The following is a 19,993-nucleotide window of genomic DNA, read 5'->3' on the forward strand; positions in this document are numbered from 1 at the left end:
ATCTTGAGGCTACACACGAACCGTGGGATCTAAACTGGTACAAGGAAACTTAAGACAAACATATTACAAACTATTCCAGAAAGGAGGCTTAAATGGAATTTCCTCCAGAGAACGCGTGCGGCGTTTCCTTCTCCAGGCAGCATTGGCAACCTGGGGCGCTTCTGTTGATTTCTCTGAGACTTTGGGAACATAGGGCCTTACCCATTTGGAAGGAACCCACTTTAACCCAGAGCGGGTGGACACACAGGCGTATCCACGTCCCCAAGTAACCAATTTGTAAGGTCCCACAGTTTTCCAAGTCTCAGGGTCCTTTACTAAAACCGGAGGCTTTTCTTTCAACATCGTATGACTGCTCCCCCCAAAGTGGCGTAGGATGGGTGGGTTCAGGCTGTCAAAGGAACAATTCAGAAAATTTATTGTGAAAAATGCCCTGGACAATCGGATGTGGGGGGGTTCCACCTTCAGAACCTGTTGCTGCTGGTCTAGGACTCTTTTAATATTGCAATGAGTCCTTTCTACAATGGCTTGGCCTGTAGGGGAGTAGGGGATGCCAGTTTTGTGCTCTACTCCCCATTGCTGCAGGAAGCTCCTGAACTCCTTGGATTTATAGGCAGGCCCATTATCAGTTTTCAATTCCTTGGGGATGCCCATGAAAGAAAAAGCCTGTAAGAGGTGCTTAATGGCATCATTAGATGACTCTCCTGTGTGGGCAGAAGCATAGACTGCTCCAGAAAAGGTATCTACACTAACATGAACGTATTTCTGCCGTCCAAATGACTCTATGTGTGTAACATCCGTTTGCCACAGTTCACAACTGTTCAACCCCCTAGGGCTTGCTCCCGTACTCACTGTAGGGAGTGCATGTTGTTGGCAATTTGGGCGTGTGGCCACAATCGCTTTGGCCTGTTCTCGATTGATGTGAAACTGATGAACCAGGCCAGGTGCATTTTGGTGGAAAAGCTGGTGGCTGATTTTTGCCTGTTCAACAACATTTGGAAGCGTGGCCATCACTGCAGGTGCAGCAAGAGCATCTGCCCTTCTGTTGCCTTCAGTGATAAACCCTGGCAAGTCAGTGTGTGACCTGACGTGCATCACATAAAATGGTTGCTCCCGGCGAGTGACTAACTTTACAAGTTTTGAGAGCAATTCGAAAAGTGCGATGTTAGACACTTCTTGCAGTATTGCTTGATCTGCCCTGGACACTACTCCTGCCACATATGCAGAATCTGTAATCAGATTGAATGGTTCTGAGAACCTTTCAAAAGCCCTAACAACTGCAGTCAATTCAGCAACCTGAGGTGAACCTTCCACCTCAGCAACGTCTGTCTCCCACTGCTGGGTTTGAGGATCCTTCCAAGTCATAACGGACTTGTGGGACCTCCCGGATGCATCTGTAAAGACAGTCAGAGCCTTTTTTAAAGGTCTCCTACTCAGAGCACTTCTCAATTTCAGAATAAATTGAACATCTTGTTGGAACATTTTGTGGGCAGGCCGGTGGACAGAAATTTGTCCTGAGTAGGAATCCAGAGCAAACTGCAACACTTCATTTTCTCGAAACAATTGTTCTAGTATTTGCATAGAATTTTGACCAGATTTTAACTCTATTGGAATGTGAATACACTCAAAGTCACATCCTGCTAACTCCCTGATACGGGTCCTTGCTTTCCGGATCAGTTCTGCTACCAGCTCCTGAGGCTTTGTCATTCTCTTGGACCTTTTGTGACTGAGGAAAACCCATTCTATGATCAAGAGAGGGTCCCTCTTGTCCTGGCCCTTTTTAGGTGTGCCCTTTACCTTAGGAGTTTGTTTTTCCTCCCACTGGAAAATGATTCCATGGAGGTGTGGCGACTTACCTAAGATGATAAATTTGAATGGCAGGTCAGGCCGGCATCGGTGGGCCTGTCTTGTGGACATTGCAATCTGAACCTTTTCTAGAGCTTTCCGTGCCTCTGGGGTAATAGATCTAGGAGCACCCGGGTCCTCTCCCCCTTTCAATAAATTGAAAAGAGGGGCAAGGTCTTCATTAGTTAGACCGAGCCATGGTCTTACCCAATTCAAAGACCCACACAACTTGTGGACATCTGCAAGGGTCTTGATCCTTGGATTGATTTCTAGTTTTTGAGGAACAATGGTCCTATTTCCAATTTCTAGGCCCAAATATTTCCAAGGTGGCATCTTTTGAATTTTCTTTTCCTGGAGCTCGAACCCTGCAACAATCAATGCATTGATCGTTAGGTTAAGCACATGTGTGAGTAAATCATCATTGGGGGCACACACAAGGATATCATCCATATAATGAGAGATGATGGCCTTTTCTGCGGCTGCACGCACTGGGGAAAGCAGGGAAGAGACATACCACTGGCAGATCGCTGGCAAGACTTTAAGGCCCTGAGGGAGAACTGTCCAACGGTACCTTTTCATAGGGGCTTCCATGTTGATGGTGGGGACCGAGAATGCAAAACACGGTGCATCGTCAGGGTGTAGGGGAATATGGAAAAAACAATCTTTGATATCAATGACAGCTAATTTCCAGTCCTGGGGAAGCATTGTTGGAGATGGCATACCAGGATGGGGAGAGCCCGTATCTTCAATGACATTATTAATTTGTCAGAGATCGTGGAGGAGCCGCCATCTCTTTTTGTCAGCTTTCTGAATGACAAACACTGGAGAGTTCCACGGGGACGTGGTCTCCACAATGTGACCCTTTTTCAATTGCTCTTCCACTAGCTCCTCAAGTGCCTTTATTTTTTGTTTACTGAGCGGCCACTGTTTCACCTCAACTGGTTTGTCTGTTTTCCACTTCAGTTTTTGGGTGGGGCACTGTTGTTCAATGACCGCTGTACAAAAATCCTGTGGGGAGTCTGGAATATCAATTGTGACACCCCACTGGGCCATTAAATCTCTCCCTAACAAAGGTTCCGAATAATCTAACACAAATGGACGTATATTTGCTAACTGTCCGTTTGGTCCTTCGATTTGGATGATGCTTTTGGATTGTTTTGCCAATTGCAGGCCTCCTACACCTTGAACGTGACTAGCAACGTTTTGCAAAGGCCAATGTGCTGGCCAGTCTTGTGCTGGGATCACTGTGCAGTCTGCACCCGTGTCTACAAGCATCTCAATGCGTTTTAACTCTCCACCCCCACTGACATTACACCATAATTTGGGTTTGTCTCTCCCAATAACTTGGACCCGGGCGACTGTGGGCCCTTGTTTTTTGGTGCCTTCAGGCAAAAACGGCACAGGGATAGCTTGGGCAACAATTTGACCTTTGGGAAGAAACAGCGGTGGGTGGAAACAGTGCAGCCCGAGAACGAATTGCTCAGGATCTGATGCTGTCATTCCTGGAGCAATTTCAATCTGATGTGGTGTGTGTTTGGTGTCCCCAGTGATGATGTACTTACAGTGAATTCGGTGCCAAGTACCCTTCTGTTCTGGATTGACAGAGACAAAATGCCAGTCAGTGTCTTTCAGGTGGAGTGATTCTGTCAGCTGCAACCTGTAAGGCTCATTGACAGAAGACGTGGTTAACATAGGTTCACTTAAATTATAACAAAGGTTATTTTGTTGAATTTTTAACAGTGGACCAGCAGACGTGGTCTTTGAAGCATCTGCTTCACTTACAGAAACAGTAACATTACCGCGCGCTTGGTTTGTTTTGCTTCCCTTATTCCCTTGGCCTGCTCTTTTTGTGTCTGCACGCCTGGCAGGCCGGCGCTCCCCATTTAGTTTTTTTGTCGTTGTTGACCCCCTGGGAGTGTTTGTAATTTCCCTCCCGTGCCATTTCTAAACTCATCAAATTGCTTTTTCAGGGGGCACTGGTTACTCCAATGCCCAAGGTTGTGGCAAAGCAGGCATGGCTTTGTGGGGTCAACCATTGGTGGTCGTCGCTGCTGCTGAGGGAATGGGCGCAGGGCTGGCAACGGCGACACGCTGAGGTGGTCTTGGCAGCAGCCTTGGTCTGGTGTCTTCAGCAACACTCATCAGAGGCACTTTCCTGTTACAGACTAGAAGCATATCTTTTAGTGTAGGGGGGGGTTCGAGAGGAAGGCTCAAAATTGCCGCTCGACGCTGTTCATTTGCATTTGTAAATGCCATTTCCTCTAAAACCTCTTCCCTTGCATTCTCTTTTTTAACTTGGATTTCAATAGCTCTAGTTAACCTTTCAACAATTTCAGAAAAGGCTCGGATGGCAGCCGCTTGATCTTACTGTAGGGCTCAAAAGGCCCCTCAGGTTGGAGGGAAAAGAATGCTTTTTAAGCAGCTTCTTTTACCTTCTCCAGTGCTACTGCAGGTATTACAGTTGCTTGGATTGTGGCTGCAGACCATTGCCCTTCACCCGAGAGATGCTCAATGGTAAGTGGCATGCCATTAGCATCTTTCACTGTGTTTGGATCAGCCTGCAGCCTGGGAGAGCCTCTTTTAACAGTTGTTTCCACGCTAATTCCCATAATTTGAATTCTGTAGATGTCATGAGGCATGAGAAAAGCTGTTTTAAATCATGCGGGACTACTACAGTCCTGCTCAATTCAGAATTTAAAAGGCCACGGAAGTATGGACTGTGTGGGCCATACTCCTTGTGGGATTTACAGATCTCTTTAATCAATTGACGTCCAAAAGAGCTCCAATTAGCAGTTTGAGCAGCTCCCCCTTGAGCTGCAGGCTGATATGAAACAGGGGCGGGTGACAAAGTGGGACCCTGTATTGGGTCCGCAGCTTCCTGCCCTGTATCCCTTGCATTGGAATCAATGGGATCACAGAAGCAGGTTTGGGTACATGCAGTGGGTGTGCCCCCACCGAGGGAACCTGGGGAGTGGACGGGGACGCAATGGGAACAGGGGGCGGAGTCAGGAGGAAGGCAAGGGGCGGGGATACCATGGGAACAGGGGGCGGAGACACCTGGTGATGTCACTTCGGCAGACACCCCCTGGGAGGAGTAGAGGGGTGGAGCTGAGGGTACAGCAGGTAGGGGAGGGGGAGGGAAGGTGTCACGAGGAACAGGAGAGGGGGATGGGAAAGGAATTTTGGGATGCTTAAGGGAATTTTGGGAAGAAGGTGACCAGGTCTGGGAAGGTGCCACGTGGCATCCTCCATCTTGGGTAGCCCCTAGGCACTGGGGGCCATTTTGGGGATCACTGCTCTCCGAAAAGCTTACACGAGCTCTGGGATTTAGAGCGGGGGAAACAAGGTTTTGGGAAGATTTCCACGAGACCTGGCCAGGGCCTTGTGGACAAGGGGCCTCAGGCATTTTAACCTGCACTGGGAGTCGACTTCCCAGCGCATGAGCAGGGTTTGCTCTGTTTAAAATACCAAGTTTTGGGGTAAGAGGATCAGGGCTGGAAGGGGAGGACACAGGGAGAGCAGAGGTACATGGCTTAACATTTGGCTTTTTCTCCAATTCCCTTTGTTTGAGCAAAGCAGTCCGAATTTGTAAGCTCCAGAACACAAATTTAGCTGAGGATGTATTCCCAGACTGTCCCAAGGTTATCAATTCATGCCCTACTTTATCCCAAAATTGAATACTGTGGACTTCTTCAGGAGAAGTTTGTGGGAAGTGCAGAAAAAGCCACCTTACAAACTGTTTCAATTTTCCTTTTGAGAACTTTACGTTTGCATTAACTAAAATTCCAATAATATGATAATACACTCCTTTTTGTGCTGTGCCTAATTTCGAGCCCATGTTAGATGTAAATGTCACAGAACAAATTCCCGCCGACCGAATACAAAACCAAAATCAGCTATCGATTTCAAAAAAAAACTACGGTTAAAAGGCGATAACAGACGAAAGCTTTCACAATGCAGCTGTATACATTGCTTTTAAAACTGCCGCGGGCAGGAGCATCAGGGAGTCGGGACCCGCTCCGGCCGCGTCGAGACAGACAAAGCTCCCCCCGCACCACGTGGCGAGCCGAAACCGGGGCCGCCCTGCGCCAAGAGCCGGGCACGCTGCCAAGCCGGGGGGAGGGTCAGGCAGAGCCGTCCCGCTCCTCCGAGCTGGCGCCAATTCCAAAAGCGGCGAGAACACGCCGCAGAGTTAAAGCTTTACAGAGGGAACAACCTTATCACCGCAGGGCTGCGCAGCCTAAAATGCAAAGAGCAAAAAGGAACTCGTCTCACGGCAAAGACGGGTTTTTGAGCTACTACCTCCCGAAGGAGCAGAAATACTCACCGAAATCGAAGCAGTTCTTGGCAAGGTCAGGCAGGCTGGTCTCTTCACTTGAATAGGACCCCTTGGGCAGGAAGGGCTCCCCTATTCTCCCCTGGAAAATTCGCTCACCAGAAAGGAGCTGTTTTTCCAAAGGCGCAATGCGTTCCTCGAGGCTTTTTGTGGGATCAGAACAGTCCCAAGTCTCTCCGGAGAGCTGTGCAACCACAGCTCTTTCCAGTGGAAGCAAAGCTGCTGTAACGCTTTTCCAAGGTTCTGAGGTTCCTTTTGGGGCTGCAGGTCCGTGCAGCCTCACGTTGGGCGCCACTATATTAAATATTAGGCCCTGAATGTTTCGGGGTGTGTCCTGCCTGGCTTCGTCTGGCCTCACTGCTGGACCAAAGGCGGCAGCTGTGGCGTTTTTCACCCCAGAGATGCCTTTGGCTGGCTAGGTGCTGCAGCTGGGCGCTCAGAACAAGTCCAGGCAAAATAGGAACTCAGTTTACCTTTGGTGGAAAAGGTTCAGACGGTGAAGAGAAAAGGAGCGGGTTCTGCCGTGTAGCTTAGATCCAGAGTTTATTGTAGCATGGTAGATTTCTGAATGTGGCAACAGCTCCAGACAGAGCCAGCAGAGACCGAACCACCGCAGAGACCACTGCAGAGACCCCGACCGCATGGTCTCGTGTCCTTTTTAAGCCCCGGGGACAGGGGGAGGGGACGGACAGGTGAGGGCCAACCAGGTGTGAGCAGGGGAAGGGTCAGGGGATGTGGACACTAGGACAACCCAATGAGCCCAGACCTGGGGGGCATCTGCCAATCACGTGACGCCTTGCTGCAAGGTGCCAGGCAGGAGGGCAAAGGGGGAGGGTGAAAGGTTGGCATCCTTGAGAGGGATGGCATAGGTGAGACAGGAAATGGGGACACACTGCAACAGCCTGACTCCCTGTGTGTCGGGTGTTGGTGGCAGTCCCATTAAAGGGTGGCTGCAGCCCTCCTGCAGAGACAGGTGTGGTTCTGCTGGAGCAGGGATCCTGTAGAAGGGTGGAGTTTTCCTCTGAAGATCCAGTGGTGGGGTAGATTGGTCTGGTCTTCCTCTGGGAATCCAGTGGGAAAGGGCTGCTCCTCTGGGAATCCAGTGGGAAAGGTGCTGTGGTGTTCCAACTGTCAGATTATATCCAGGAAGGAATGCTTGGCTCCTCCCCCTGGGCAGAGCTTCTCCCAATGGGATGATATAATTTTATCAGCCATGCAGTGACACTCAATGGCCCATGAACACAAGATATTTCCCCAAGGGAGGACTGGTTTGTGCCCTACTTCTGACAGATGGCAAATGGAATACACACATTATCCTTCAATCCAGGACATTATCCACCCCTTCTTCTATTTCCATCTGCATCACAATGAAACCTTACACACACTTCTCACTTAAGACTGGGTTTCCCTGTGGTACACATTGGCTTTCTCCATCTTTCTGCATTACCCACCAAGTGTAACCAGGTCCTTGAGCAAAACCAATCCCACGGATGGGTTTGTCTTTGCCTGAGGTGGGATTAATCCAAACAGTCCTTCCTAAAATACCTTTCATATGGACTTTCACAGACAGATTTTCTAGCCAAGAGGCAATGTTTTTCCATTCATCAGCAGCCCAGATTGGTTTTCTTCTATGCTGCTGGTTGGCCTTTATGCACCTTTTCAGCAAGCTCCACAGAGCATTGGCTACCATCCACAAATCAGTATAAAGGTAGAGCTTTGGCCACTTCTCTCTTTCAGCAATGACCAGGGCCAGCTGAGCAGCTTTGAGTTCAGCAAGTTGACTTGATCCACCTTCTCCTTCGGTAGCTTGAGCAACCTGTCATGTGGGGCTCCATACGGCTGCTTTCCACTTGCAGTTCATCCCTACGATGCGACAGGAGCCATCAGTGAAAAGAGCGTAGCGTGTTTCATCTGCTGGTAATTGGTTTTATGGTGGAGCTTCTTCAGTCCCTTGTCGCTTGTTCCTGCTCCTCTTTCTCTGTGAGACTACAGTTTTCACCTTCTGGCCAGTTTGTAATTATTTCCAGAATCCCAGGGCCATTCAGGTTTCCAGTACGGGCGCGCTGTGTGATAACAGCAATCCACTTGCTCCATGTGGCGCTGGTGGCATGGTGCGTAGAGGGAACCTTTGCTTTGAACATCCACCCCAGCACCGGGCTGCCAGGAGGAGTTGTGCTTCCGTGCCTATTACCTCTGAGGCAGCCTGGCCTCCTTCATAGGCAGCCAAGATTTCCTTCTCTGTGGGAATGGAGTTGGCTTTGGACCCTCTGTAACTTTGGCTCCAGAATCTCAGTGGTCGGCCCTGAGTGTCCCCAGGCACCTTCTGCCAAAGGCTCCAGGACGAGCCATTGTACCCAGCTGCAGAGTAGAGCACGTTCTTCACCTCTGCTCCTGTCCTGACTGGGCCAAGGGCCACTGCATGAGCGATCTCCTGCTTGATCTGGGCAAAGGCTTGTTGCCGTTCAGGGCCCCAGTGGAAATCGTTCCTTTTCTGCCGATGACCAGGTAGAAAGGGCTCACAATCTGGCTGTACTCGGAAATGTGCCTTCTCCAACATCTGTGGCACCTAGGGGAGCTGGTGTTTCTTCTTGCTGGTTGGTGAAGACATCACGGTGATCTTATTGATGACCTCAGTGGGAATCTGATGCCGTCCATCTTGCCCCTTTACTTCCAGGCACTGGATCTCTCGGGCAGGTCCCTTGACTTTGTTCTTCCTGATGGTGAAGTCAGATTCCAGGGGAATCTGGATGATTTTCTCTCCTTTCTCAAATACTTTCACTGCCATGTTCCCCCACACAATGATGTCATCCATGTACTGCAGGTGTTCGGGAGCCTCACCCTTTTCCAGTGCAGCCTGGATCAGTCCATGGCACATGGTGGGGCTGTGCTTCCACTCCTGGGGCAGTCGGTTCCAGGTGTACTGCACGCCCCTCCAGGTGAAAGCAAACTGAGGCCAGCATTCTGCTGCCAGAGGAATGGAGAGAAACGCGTTAGCAATGCCAACAGTGGCGTACCACTTTGCTGCCTTGGACTCCAGCTCGTACTGCAGTTCCAGCATGTCCGGCCCAGCCGCGCTCAGCGGTGGAGTCACTTCATTCAAGGCACGATAGTCCACAGTCAATCTCCATTCTCTGTCAGAATTGTGCACAGGCCAGATGGGGCTGTTGAAGGGTGAGTGGGTTTTGTTGTCCAGCCCTTGGCTCTCCAGCTCATGGATCATTTTGTGCATGGGGATCACGGCAAATCCCGATTTGTTTGATACTGCCGGCGGTGCACCGTCAAGGTGGCAGTCGGCACTCGTTGCTCTGCTACCTTCAGGAGTCCTGCTGCAGATGGGTTTTCTGATAGTCCAGGCAAGGTGTTCAACTGCTTCATGTTCTCTGTCTCTACAGCCGCTATTCCAAAAGCCCACCTGAGTCCCTTTGGGTCTTTCTAAAACCCCTTCCAGAGGAAGTTGATGCCCAGAATACACGGGGCCTCTGGGCCAGTCACAATAGGAATTTCTGCCACTCCTTCCCAGTCAGGCTCACCTTGGCTTCCAACAGGATCACCTGCTGCAATCCCCCCGTCACCCCAGCAATGGAAACGGGTTCTGCATCCACATGTCCTGAAGGGATTAGAGTACACTGCGCACCAGGGTTGACAAAAGCCTTGTATATCTATGCCTCTGGCGTGCCAGGGATCCACACAGCCCAAAAGACACAATTTTCCCTGGCCTCTACCTGGCTAGAGGCAGGGCCTCTCTAGTCCTGGCTACCGTGCCCTCCCTGGACATATATTCTGGATATTCTTTCAAGGGGATCTGACATATCATGCTCCTTTCTGCTATACCTGGCAGCTCAGTCACGGGGAGCTGGGGCTGCATTCATTTGGGTGTAAATCCCTCTCTTAGTAGTTTCCTCCTTTAGCTCGCATACCCAGGCTGCTAGGACTGAGATGAGTTTTCCATTCCACCCTCTCGTGTCTTGCCCATGTTCATACAGGAAGAACCACAGGCCCACTCGTGGGGTGTACTCCCTCTCCCTAGCTGGGGGATGTTGGGCTCTGACACTGGGGCCTCTGGTTTGCACTGGTGCCACACGGGAACTGTCCTTGCTCATCTCCTTCCTCATCTTCTCTCTGAATTTTTCCTGATCATCCTTGAGACTCAACCACAGCAGAGACATGAGTGTGCATCAGGCCATGGACGATGGTCTCATCATTCCTGAGTTTGCTAGCTCCAGAACTCACTGTCTCTTGGTTATCTGCAAAATGCATTGTTCCCATGAAGCTGGAGTATTCAGATGACCCCTACTGTGACCAGCTCTACCACATTTGCAGTGTGCACCTGACATTGTCCAGGTCATTATTTTGTCCATCCCTTGCAAAAAGTATCTCCAATACTGCCATTTGTTTTTCAGGTCAGATTTTTTCCTTTATTTTTTCTTGGGCAGCACCCAGGCCTCTGCCCCCTCCAGAGCCCAGCCCCAGTGGCTGCTGGCTGCCTCACAGGGCTGTGCGGCCAGGGGAGGCCAGTGCTGGCCACAGCGAGAGCCCGGCCCAGGGGCTGAGCCTGAGGGTTCAGCAAGTGCACTCTCCTGCCGCTCTCCAGCTGGCAGAGGACTGGAGCAGAGCGGCCGAGCACCTGAGCCAGGCCCTGCGCTACCTGCGGAGCCCAAAGGAGCCCCTGCGAGAGGCGGCCATCAGGTTCATGGGTGAGCCCCAAGCCCGGGCTCCCTCCCCGGCCCGGCCCGCCGCAGCTCGGCCCCAGCCCCGCCTGCTGCCCCGGCAGCGCCGGCCGGGCCCGGCACCGTGGAGCCCCGCCCGGCCTGGGCATTGCTGCTGCCGCCCTCTGGCAGCCGTGCCCTGGGGCGGCAGCGTGCGGCAAGGGCCGGTGCTGAGCCCTGCCGGGCCAGCAGCCCGTGTGGCCACAGCGCCGGCAGCGCCGCCGGCAGGGAGCTGTGCCGCTGGGGCCGTGACAGGCTCTGTGTTCACAGGCATGGCCGGGGAGGCACCTGAGGGGGCAGCAGCAAGAGCTGCAGCTGATCTGCACTGGTGAGTGAGGCCAGCGGGCTGACAGCGGGGGCTGCCGGGGACAGCTGCAAGCCCTGCCCCGGCTGCGGAGGGCTCTGCTCCCAGGGGCAGAGCACACACAGAGATTTCAGGGCCACGTGGGCCATTCGTCGCCAAGAGCTTCATGCTGATCCCCTTGGTCCCTGCTCCCTCCTGGCCATGGCAAGAGCCGGCTGGGATGGCCCTGGCAGGGGGCTCTCCTCGGCTCCCCGCAGAGCCGTAACCTGACCTTGGCTCTGTTCCTCTCTCTTGCAGCCCTTGAAGAAATGGCATATGACAGCAGTCCTGCCACCAGAAAGCTGGCATCTGAATCTTGTTTAGTTCTCCGGGCTGTACAGAGAGCTCCCTACTCCACATGGCGTAAGCTGTGAAATCAATTCCGCAGTGCATGGATGAAATGGCCTCGTCTGTGCAGCACTGCCTTGCTGTGCTGCTGGAGCTCTGTGGAGAGTTGATCTGGAAGACTCTGTCTGCTGGGGCCACTTGAGCCAGCAGGGATTTTCTTTTTCTTCAAGATTTTTGATTTCATAGTTTCATTGTTGTTTATTACGTAAATATAGAATATCTTACAATACACAGATAGACACCAAGGATCATTCTTCTGCTTCTCAGGACTGGCAGGGAACAGGGAAACAGGGGGAAAAGGGTGCTTGTACTTAGCATGCTGCCCAGTCGTGCAGTGGACAAGGGGAAATGGCCAGAAGCCTCTTGGCCTTTGGTGGTTCTGCTGAAGCCTTTGTGCTGCCCACAGAGCGGCTGGGCAGGGGCCTGAGCTGCGGGGATCCCTGCCAGAGCGGTGCCTGGAGATGGCCACAAGGCCTGTGCCAGGCAGGAAGCGCCATCCGTGTCCTCCCGCCCGTGTGCTGCTGCCTTCCTTGCTGAGGGCTCCCAGGTGCCTCTGGGTGGGGCTGCTCTGGAGCTGCTGTGGGGCTGCGGCGCTGCTGCCGGGCAGCTTTGCCGGGCTGGGGCAGGGCCTGAGGAGTAAGGGCCACGAAGGGATGAGGAGCTGCAGAAGCCCTGACAGGACAAGGCAGGGAAGGAACAAGGGGGATGTGTGAGGGAGTGGATGGCAGGAAGCTACACGGGGACAGGAGGCCCCTGAGGAGCCGGGGTGCTGGGAAGCCCTGAGGAACTGGGTGTCAGAGGGCACAAGCCGCCCCCAGGCAGCCGCCTTGTCCCTGGCACCCGGCTGCTCTGGCGCTTCCCCAGAGCGTCTCCCAGGCCTGCGGCAGAAGCCCTCGAGGCTGGGACACCACCCCAGCAGGAGAGTGGGGGCATCCCTGAGGTGCCCAGGCTGGGCTGGCTGGGCACAGGGAGGGCAGGGGGCTGCTGCCAGGGCACGGCCACTGGGTGCTGCCAAGAAGGGGCAGGGGGCAGAGGCAGGGCTGGTGGCCAGCCCGGGCCCTGGCGGCTGCCCAGGCCACGGTGCCATGACCGAGGCCCCCCTGACCCAGAGCTCTGGGCCCGCAGAGCTGCTGCCCCCGTGGCTCTGGAGCCCACAGAAACAGCAGCAGAGCGGGCTCAGCAACAGCAGCACCCCGAAGGGCGGCACCTGCTCGGCCGGGCATCCGCACCCGCCGGGATGCCAGACGGGGGGTGCCCGGGGGCACCATGGCCCCTGCTTTGGCAGAAGGCTCAGCAGAGTTGGCCACAATGGCTCTCTCTTGACTTGCCAGCCTCACAGCCACGCTTGGCTGCTTCAGCTGCTGCCTGTGGCCCTGACTGACTTCCATGGCCGGGCTTGAGGGCAGACTCGCCTTCCCCAGGCGGCGTCCCAAGGCAGCGGCATTGGTGCCATGGGCAGAGAGACGCTCTGATGGGGCACCAGCCCTGCCCTGCAGCTGCCCTCCCTCTCCTCCATGCAGGCACCTTAAAGGCACATGCCTCAGCTCTGAAATGAAATCCTGGACTTGCTTGGAACAAAGGAGGCGCTGGGGAAAACCTGGGACTTCCATGGGTCAGTTTTCCTCTCCACTTGGGGAATCACAGAATGCCACAACACTTTGTGTTGCAAAGTATCACAAAGATCATCCAGTTCCCACCACCCTGCCATGGGCACAGGTGCTGTGCAGGCACAGCTGTCACTAGACCTGGAAGAACATTTTTCCATGTTTAACTTTTCCTCCCCTGCATTTCAAGCTAACATGACAAATTCAGCTGCTCCCAGGATTTGGAATAGGAGTCTCCAGTGGGCCACTGTATGTCCATTCAGCCTTTGTTAGACCATCCAGATGGAGCTCAGCCCTGTGCAGCCCAGGCACAAGCAGCACGCTGGTCCATTTCAGCATCCCAAAGTCTTTGGGGCTTCCTGTGCACTCTGAGACTCCTGAATCCTGTGGATACTGAAAGCCTGGTCAGAGAAAAAGCCAGGTAAACTTTCCCAGAAATTGTTCTAGCAAGTTTTGAGAAGGCGGAGAGAAAGAATGAAAACAGTCTTGCAGCTGGTGTTTGAAACAGTTCTTTTCTCATCAGATGGTTTATCAAAGGGTGGTCCCTAATAAATCAACAGGTGACAGGTGTTATTAAGAGCCAGTCAGGTTCTGGGTGAACAATGTTGCTTATAAGTGTCGGGAGATTGTAATAAAGGAAGCATTTCTGCCATCTTAAGATGCATGGAGTGTGTCACTTGTTTCCCCATTCCTTACTCAAGGGTGACACGAATCCCTTCTTGAATTCCCAGTTAGTGCTGTGCAGCACATTAGAACACAGGAATGGCCTCTTTGGCTCATTCTTGGCTTTGCTGCTCTTGCCTAAAGTAGTCCTAAGGAGTATATGCCAATGGAAAAATTGTAGCTGAACACCAGGGAATTTTTCTGTATGGTTTAGAACTAAACTCTTGTGTGACTGTTCCGAGACTCCGAAATCCAGTGTACAAATGACAGCTTTGGTATTTAAGAATCCCAGAAATGTCTCCATGGGATTTTTCTGGTCAAGGATTTGAATGCTAATGCAGAAATTACAAAACGGTTAAAAGTAGTTTTCATTGGCACCCCTTTTAAATGGCATCAGCACACTTCCAAGGGACAGGGTATGGCACTGGGGACAGTGCTTGGCACTTCATGGCTTCAGATCTGGGAGAGAAATGTTTGGCCCGGCTTCACCCAGGAGTTCAGGTTTTCCCAGGGCTTTGATCGACTGGTCACTGCAGGTAGCTTTCACTAAATGCAAAAGGATGGAACAGCAGAACTTCTGGAGAAGGTGCCCTAGAGATAGGGAGAAAACCTTGAGAATGATCAGCAGGCTCTGGAAAGCATTAAATAAACATTCAAAAAGAGATGCAGCCCTGTGACTTTTCAGGCTCTTTGGGTCTGGAGGAAATATTTATTTGCCTTGTATCAGCTACGACACAGACAGACGGGCAGCACCTGGAGCATTGAGCATCACAGACTGGGCTAGTGTTTTTCCCAGAAGAACTGACAGAAGATCACATTAAACATGACAGTGCCTCTGTACAATCGAATTGTCCAGGGAAACTCAGCAGCTGATGGTGTTGTGGTGCTACTGCCAATGCCTTCGATGAAAAAATCCTTTCAGGACTGACTAGCAGCTTCTGCCTTCTGACAGACAGCAAGTGTTGCCAGCAGTTGCTCCAGGTGCTCCTGCCATCAGCCCCCAATGCAGGTGGGCTTTGGCTCCCTGTGGCACAGAAGCCCCCCGGGGGCACAGGTCCCTGGGGCAGGAGACGGGCACCAGCGCTGCCAGGGCTCGGGGGGTGGCAGCTCTGCTTGGGCGGGGACTCTGCCACAGCTGCTGCTGTCAGCGCTGCCCGGGCCCCAGGGCTCAGAGCAGCATTTGTGCCTGGGCCCACACGTTCCCTGTGCGTGTCACACCCGCGGGTTTAGGATGGCCACGGGCCGGGACGTGTCCCAAGGAGGCCGTGCCAGCTTCCCTGGAAGGCCCCGGGCCCTTCCCGGCATGGCTGCGTCGGCAGCCCTGGGGGCTCCTTCTGCTGCCCTGAGCCCGCAGAGCAGGGCAGCGTTTGCTGATGCTCTGAGCCCTTCCTAAAGATCCTGTGCGGCTGCCTTAGACACCTGGGGCCAGGCATTCCTTCCAGCCTGGGCCATTTTGGCTGGGCTGGGGGTGGCCCCAGGGCAGGTGGCAGTGTGTGCAAGGGCCCTTTGTGACACACTGCAGCACGGTCACCGTGTCATGGAATGGGACAGGGTGTCCTTTGTGACACGTGGTGACAAAGGAGCTGGCCTTGACAGGAGCAGGCCACAGTGCTCAGAGCAGGCGACGGGACAGGACAGGACAGAGCAGTGCTGTGAGGAGCCCCCACAGAGCACGCTCGTTCTTGTCCTACCCGGAGCTCTTCCGAGTTGTTACTCCTACAGGTGACCTCGTGGAAAGACTGCTGGCCTTGGTGGCCTGTGGCTTTCCCGAGGATTCTCTTTTCCAGGTGCCTGCAAGGCCAGACTTGGTGACTTCAGAACTTTTCTGAGGCATCTCCCATCCCTCTGGCCTGTGCACTCGAGGCGTGACCCTGGGACTTAGTGACCAAAACCGTTTACGAGGTGTCTCCTGTCCTTGTGGCAGGAGGCTTCGAGACCAAAGTGCAGGACTTGCTGTCCTGCAGTCTTCATGAGGCTTCTCTGTCTCAGATGCCTTCAAGGCACAACTAAAGGACTTACTAACTCAGAACTTTCACAAGGCCTGTGTCTTTAAGGTGTCCTCAAGGACAGACTCTGGCATGGCAGGCAGATTTCTCAGCCTGTTTAAAGTCTTCCGGAGGAAAAAAGAGAAAGGCCCTGGAGCTGCCCCAGGAAAACAGCCTGAAGAGCCCAAGCACTTGCAGCCACTGCAGGAGGGTGAGTGGCAGAGCTGGCCCACAAAGCTGATGGTGGCAGCCAGCTTGGCCCCATCCCATCCCATCCCATCCCATCCCATCCCATCCCATCCCATCCCATCCCATCCCATCCCATGCCCTGGGGACATACCTACAGACAGGATGGAACAGGGGCAGGGCAGACACCCTGCAGGGGCCGTGCTCCATCCCCTGGGGCATCCCGGGGCTCTCCCTGCCTGGGGAGCACAGGGCTGGGCTGTGTTCTCCAGCCTCTCCCGCAGCCCCTCAGCTCTGGCTGCGCCCGCTCTTTGCCAGATGCAGCCCAGGACAAGACACAAGAGCAGGAACCCGGCCCTGGCCGCTTCCGCAAAACCCTGAAGGTACCTGCAGCCACCCCCACCTGGGCTGGGCCTGCTGTCCCTGCTCAGCCCAGCACCACGCTTGGAGCACGCCATGCAACGTCCCTGCCTTCCCTGTCCTTTGTTCTCCTTTAGAGGTTACGGAAGTTCCTGCGCATTCGGCGTAGGAAGACTGGCACCACAGCAGCTGAGGGCCCAGCCGAGCCTGACTTGGGGCTGACCAAGCTCCAGGCAGAGCCTGATGTCAGCCCAGATTTGGCTAAGCGCTCACAAGACTCTGACGCCTCAGTGACTGAAAGCTGGGCAAAGGCTCTTCTCACATCAATGACCGAGGATGTGGCCATCAAAAACACCAGCCATGGAGAGACTCAGGACATCGCAAATACTGACACCAAACCAGATTCGACTGAGCGCTCAGAAGACTCTGAGGCTGCAATGAATTCCAGTGATCACAGGGCAAAGGATGACATGGCAGTGACTGAGGATATCATCACAACCGCCAACACTGGAGAGACTCAGGGAATCACAGATACTGACACCATGCCCGCTCCCACTGTGATTCATGTTCCCACTAAGGATTCTTTTGAAGAGAGTTCTGTTCCTTCTCAGCAGCAGGTAAGCAGCCTGGGGCCAGGCCTGGAGGCCTGCCAGGATTGTGTGTCCCCTCAAGCCATGGTCACTGGGCCCCCTCAGCCTTTGAGACCAGCACAGTCTCAAAGGGACCGGAAGGGAAGCACTTCTTGGGGGAAGCTGGGCAAGTTGCTGCCTTGGACAGCACTCCAAGTCTTCCCCATGGCTCCTCCAGGTGCCAGCCATTGTAAGGAACATTCACCAGTGGCTGGTGTCCCATGTCGCTCTGGATGCCAGGCTGCAAAGTGACATTGTGAGGCTGGCTGAAGAGCACCCTGTGGACGTGGTGCTGACCCTCCTGCGCTGTGCCCCAACGTGTGACAGGTACGGGGCCCACGTGCCTGCACAGCTCAGGGCTCACCAGCCTTTGGGGCCCATGGTCCTGCACAGCCTGTGCTATGGGCTCTGCCAGACAGGCAGAGAGGTCCAGCACCCTGGGGCCCCTCTGTTTCCCAAGCCTGCTGCCACAATGCTCCCTCCCTGCCCCTCAGTGCACCGGGGCTCTGTCACCTGGGCCCCCACAGCTGCACAGGGCATGGTACTGGGACTGAGATGCCCCTGACACGGAGCTCTGATCCCTCAGAGCTGCTGCAATGATATGGAGAACTATAGGATCATCGGGACCAGCCGTGGAGAAAGTGCTGCCAACACTGCTCTGTGTGATGGAGAATTGGCCACTGCACAGCGCATGCACCTCTGATGGGGACGACAGGGACGTTTTTGCCCTGGCTGTGAGTTTCTGGATTTGGCCTCTGCTTACCCCTCGGTCACCTCCCCAGCAGCTCTCTGTCCTCTCCATGCCTCAGGCGCTGGGCTGAACCCTGGGCTAGGGGCAGGCTCAGGGGGCACCAGGCCCGCTGCTCCTCCTGCATCTGCCCTTGGGCCCTGCCCCATGGACACCTCGGCACTGAGCGCTGTCTTGGGCTGCTTCTTTTGCAGGCAGCTCTGGTGATCTGGGTTATCATGCCTGAGTGCCATGAGGCGATGCTGCTTTACTCCTCCCGCCTGTTTGTGGCTCTGCTCTTCCATGTTGTCCTCACCACACAGCAGATGCCACCAGAGGAAGTTGATAGCTTCTGGAGAGCATGCCAGGAGGAACACCGCCTTCCCAGCAATTCCAACAGGTCCCAGTCCTCCTGTCCTTCCCATGCCCTTGTGGCCAGTGCCATCACTCCCCGTGTGACCCGGGCTTTGCTCTGCACACAGGTTTGCAGTGCAGGCTATGAAGGCTCTGCTCTACCGACTGCGCTGTGACAATGAGGTGATGTCTATGGAGCGCAAGTGTGGCTGGGACACGCTGCTGTGTTCTCACACCCAGCACTATGCCGTGGGTCTGCTGGCCAGGTGAGAGCCCCTGCTCCCCATTGCCCCTGGAATGTGTGCCCTGTGCCCCACTCAGTCCCTGTGGTCATGGGCCAGAGAGCCTCGTGTCACTGAGGGACGGCCAAGGAGACTGGAAAAGGCTGGGAGAGGAGGGTGCCCAGAAGGGGCCACCTCCCACAGCGCTCACATCCCTGCCAGGGCTGCTGGAGAAAGACCAGACCTCTGTGAGTCATTCCTGGCAGAAGTTTGCCCCTCCACCTCATGGTCTTGCTGCCTTTTTTGCCCTTCCAGGAAGATGCGCCGTGTCTCCCTCTCCTTGTGTTCTGGGATTGCTCTACGCCTGCTTGGGCTGCTCGGCAGGGAGGAGCCACACTGGGATCTGCCCGCCCTGGCATTCCTTGTGGAGGTGAGCATGGTGGCCAGCGCTGCCTGGCTGAGCTGCCTCCCAGCTCTCTGCCCTCTCGTAGGCACAGCTGCCAGGACGGTGCCCATGCCCTGGGCTGCTGCCTGGGCCCAGCCCTGTGCGGTTCTGGGCTCCTGCCGGCCGGCTCCCTGTCACTGCCTGTGCCTTTCAGGTCCTCGAGTGCCTGGATTGGAGTGAAGCTGCTGACAGCACACTGGAGATCATGTCAAGGTACCTGCAGAGCAAGTGCAGGGAGAGGCGTCGCCTGGCACTCAGAGGCCTCGTGGTGCTCAGCAAGGATCCCTTGATGGTGAGTTGGGGGCAGCGGCTGAAGCTGCGCTCTGGAAAGCAGCCCCTTGGGCTGGCAGGGCTTCAGGAGCTGAGGCAGCTGCTCCCAGCTCTCCTGCCTCACCTGCCCCAGTGCTTTGGGTCAGGCCTTTGGCCTGTGGGCCCTGCAGTAGCAGGGTGGGCTTGCAGTGCCAGGGCGGTGGTGGCGGTGCAGGCGTCCATGGCTTCCTAGCACAGCCTTGGGTTCCACACAGGCCAAGCGTATATGCAGCGTTTTTCAAAGCCTTCTGGAGCTGCTGAGTGATACAGATGGAGAGGTGGTCAGAATGACGCTCTCTGTGTTGACTAACTTGCTGAAGAACAATGACATCCTGGTATCCGACACCACTGCCCCGAAGCTGGCTGAGGCGCTCCTGCTGCTCTTTGACCACGTAAGGCTCTGTGTCCCCAGCCTTGGGCACGGGTTGCTGCCCAGAAACTTTGGGCCCCGTGGATTTTTGTACTGTTCAGATGGGCTTGGAGTAGCTGGTGCTGACTTTTTTTTCCTTTCCTCTAGGACAACAGCCATGTGCAGCTGCTCTCCCTTAACCTCTTCTTCAAGGTGATGGATTTGGTAGTAGACGAGGGAAAAAAGCCCCTTAAGTCAATTGTGTGCCAGAGCCTACCTCCACTCTTCTTCCACTGCCATGATGAGAATCAGCATGTGGCAGAGGTGAGGAATCATGGGCTGCTGCTGTCCCCCTGGGAGGGTGCTGGGCTGCCTCCTGCCCTGGCACCTTGCGGGCTGCAGCCTCCTCCAGGCTGTGGCACTGGGATGCTCCTGTGCCCTGGCCTGTGGGGCCATCTGTGCCTCTCTGCTGCTCTCCAGGCCTCTCGGGAAACGCTACAATGTGCGGCCGGGTTCCTGAAGAAGAGGGAACTCAAGCAGCTGGTGGAGACAGAGAACCTGTTGACGTTTGCCGAGGTCCTGGTAA

Source organism: Agelaius tricolor, unplaced genomic scaffold, assembly GCF_023055355.1.
Source record: "Agelaius tricolor isolate 1412-34295 unplaced genomic scaffold, bAgeTri1.0.p SCAF_75, whole genome shotgun sequence".
Lineage (NCBI taxonomy): Eukaryota > Metazoa > Chordata > Aves > Passeriformes > Icteridae > Agelaius > Agelaius tricolor.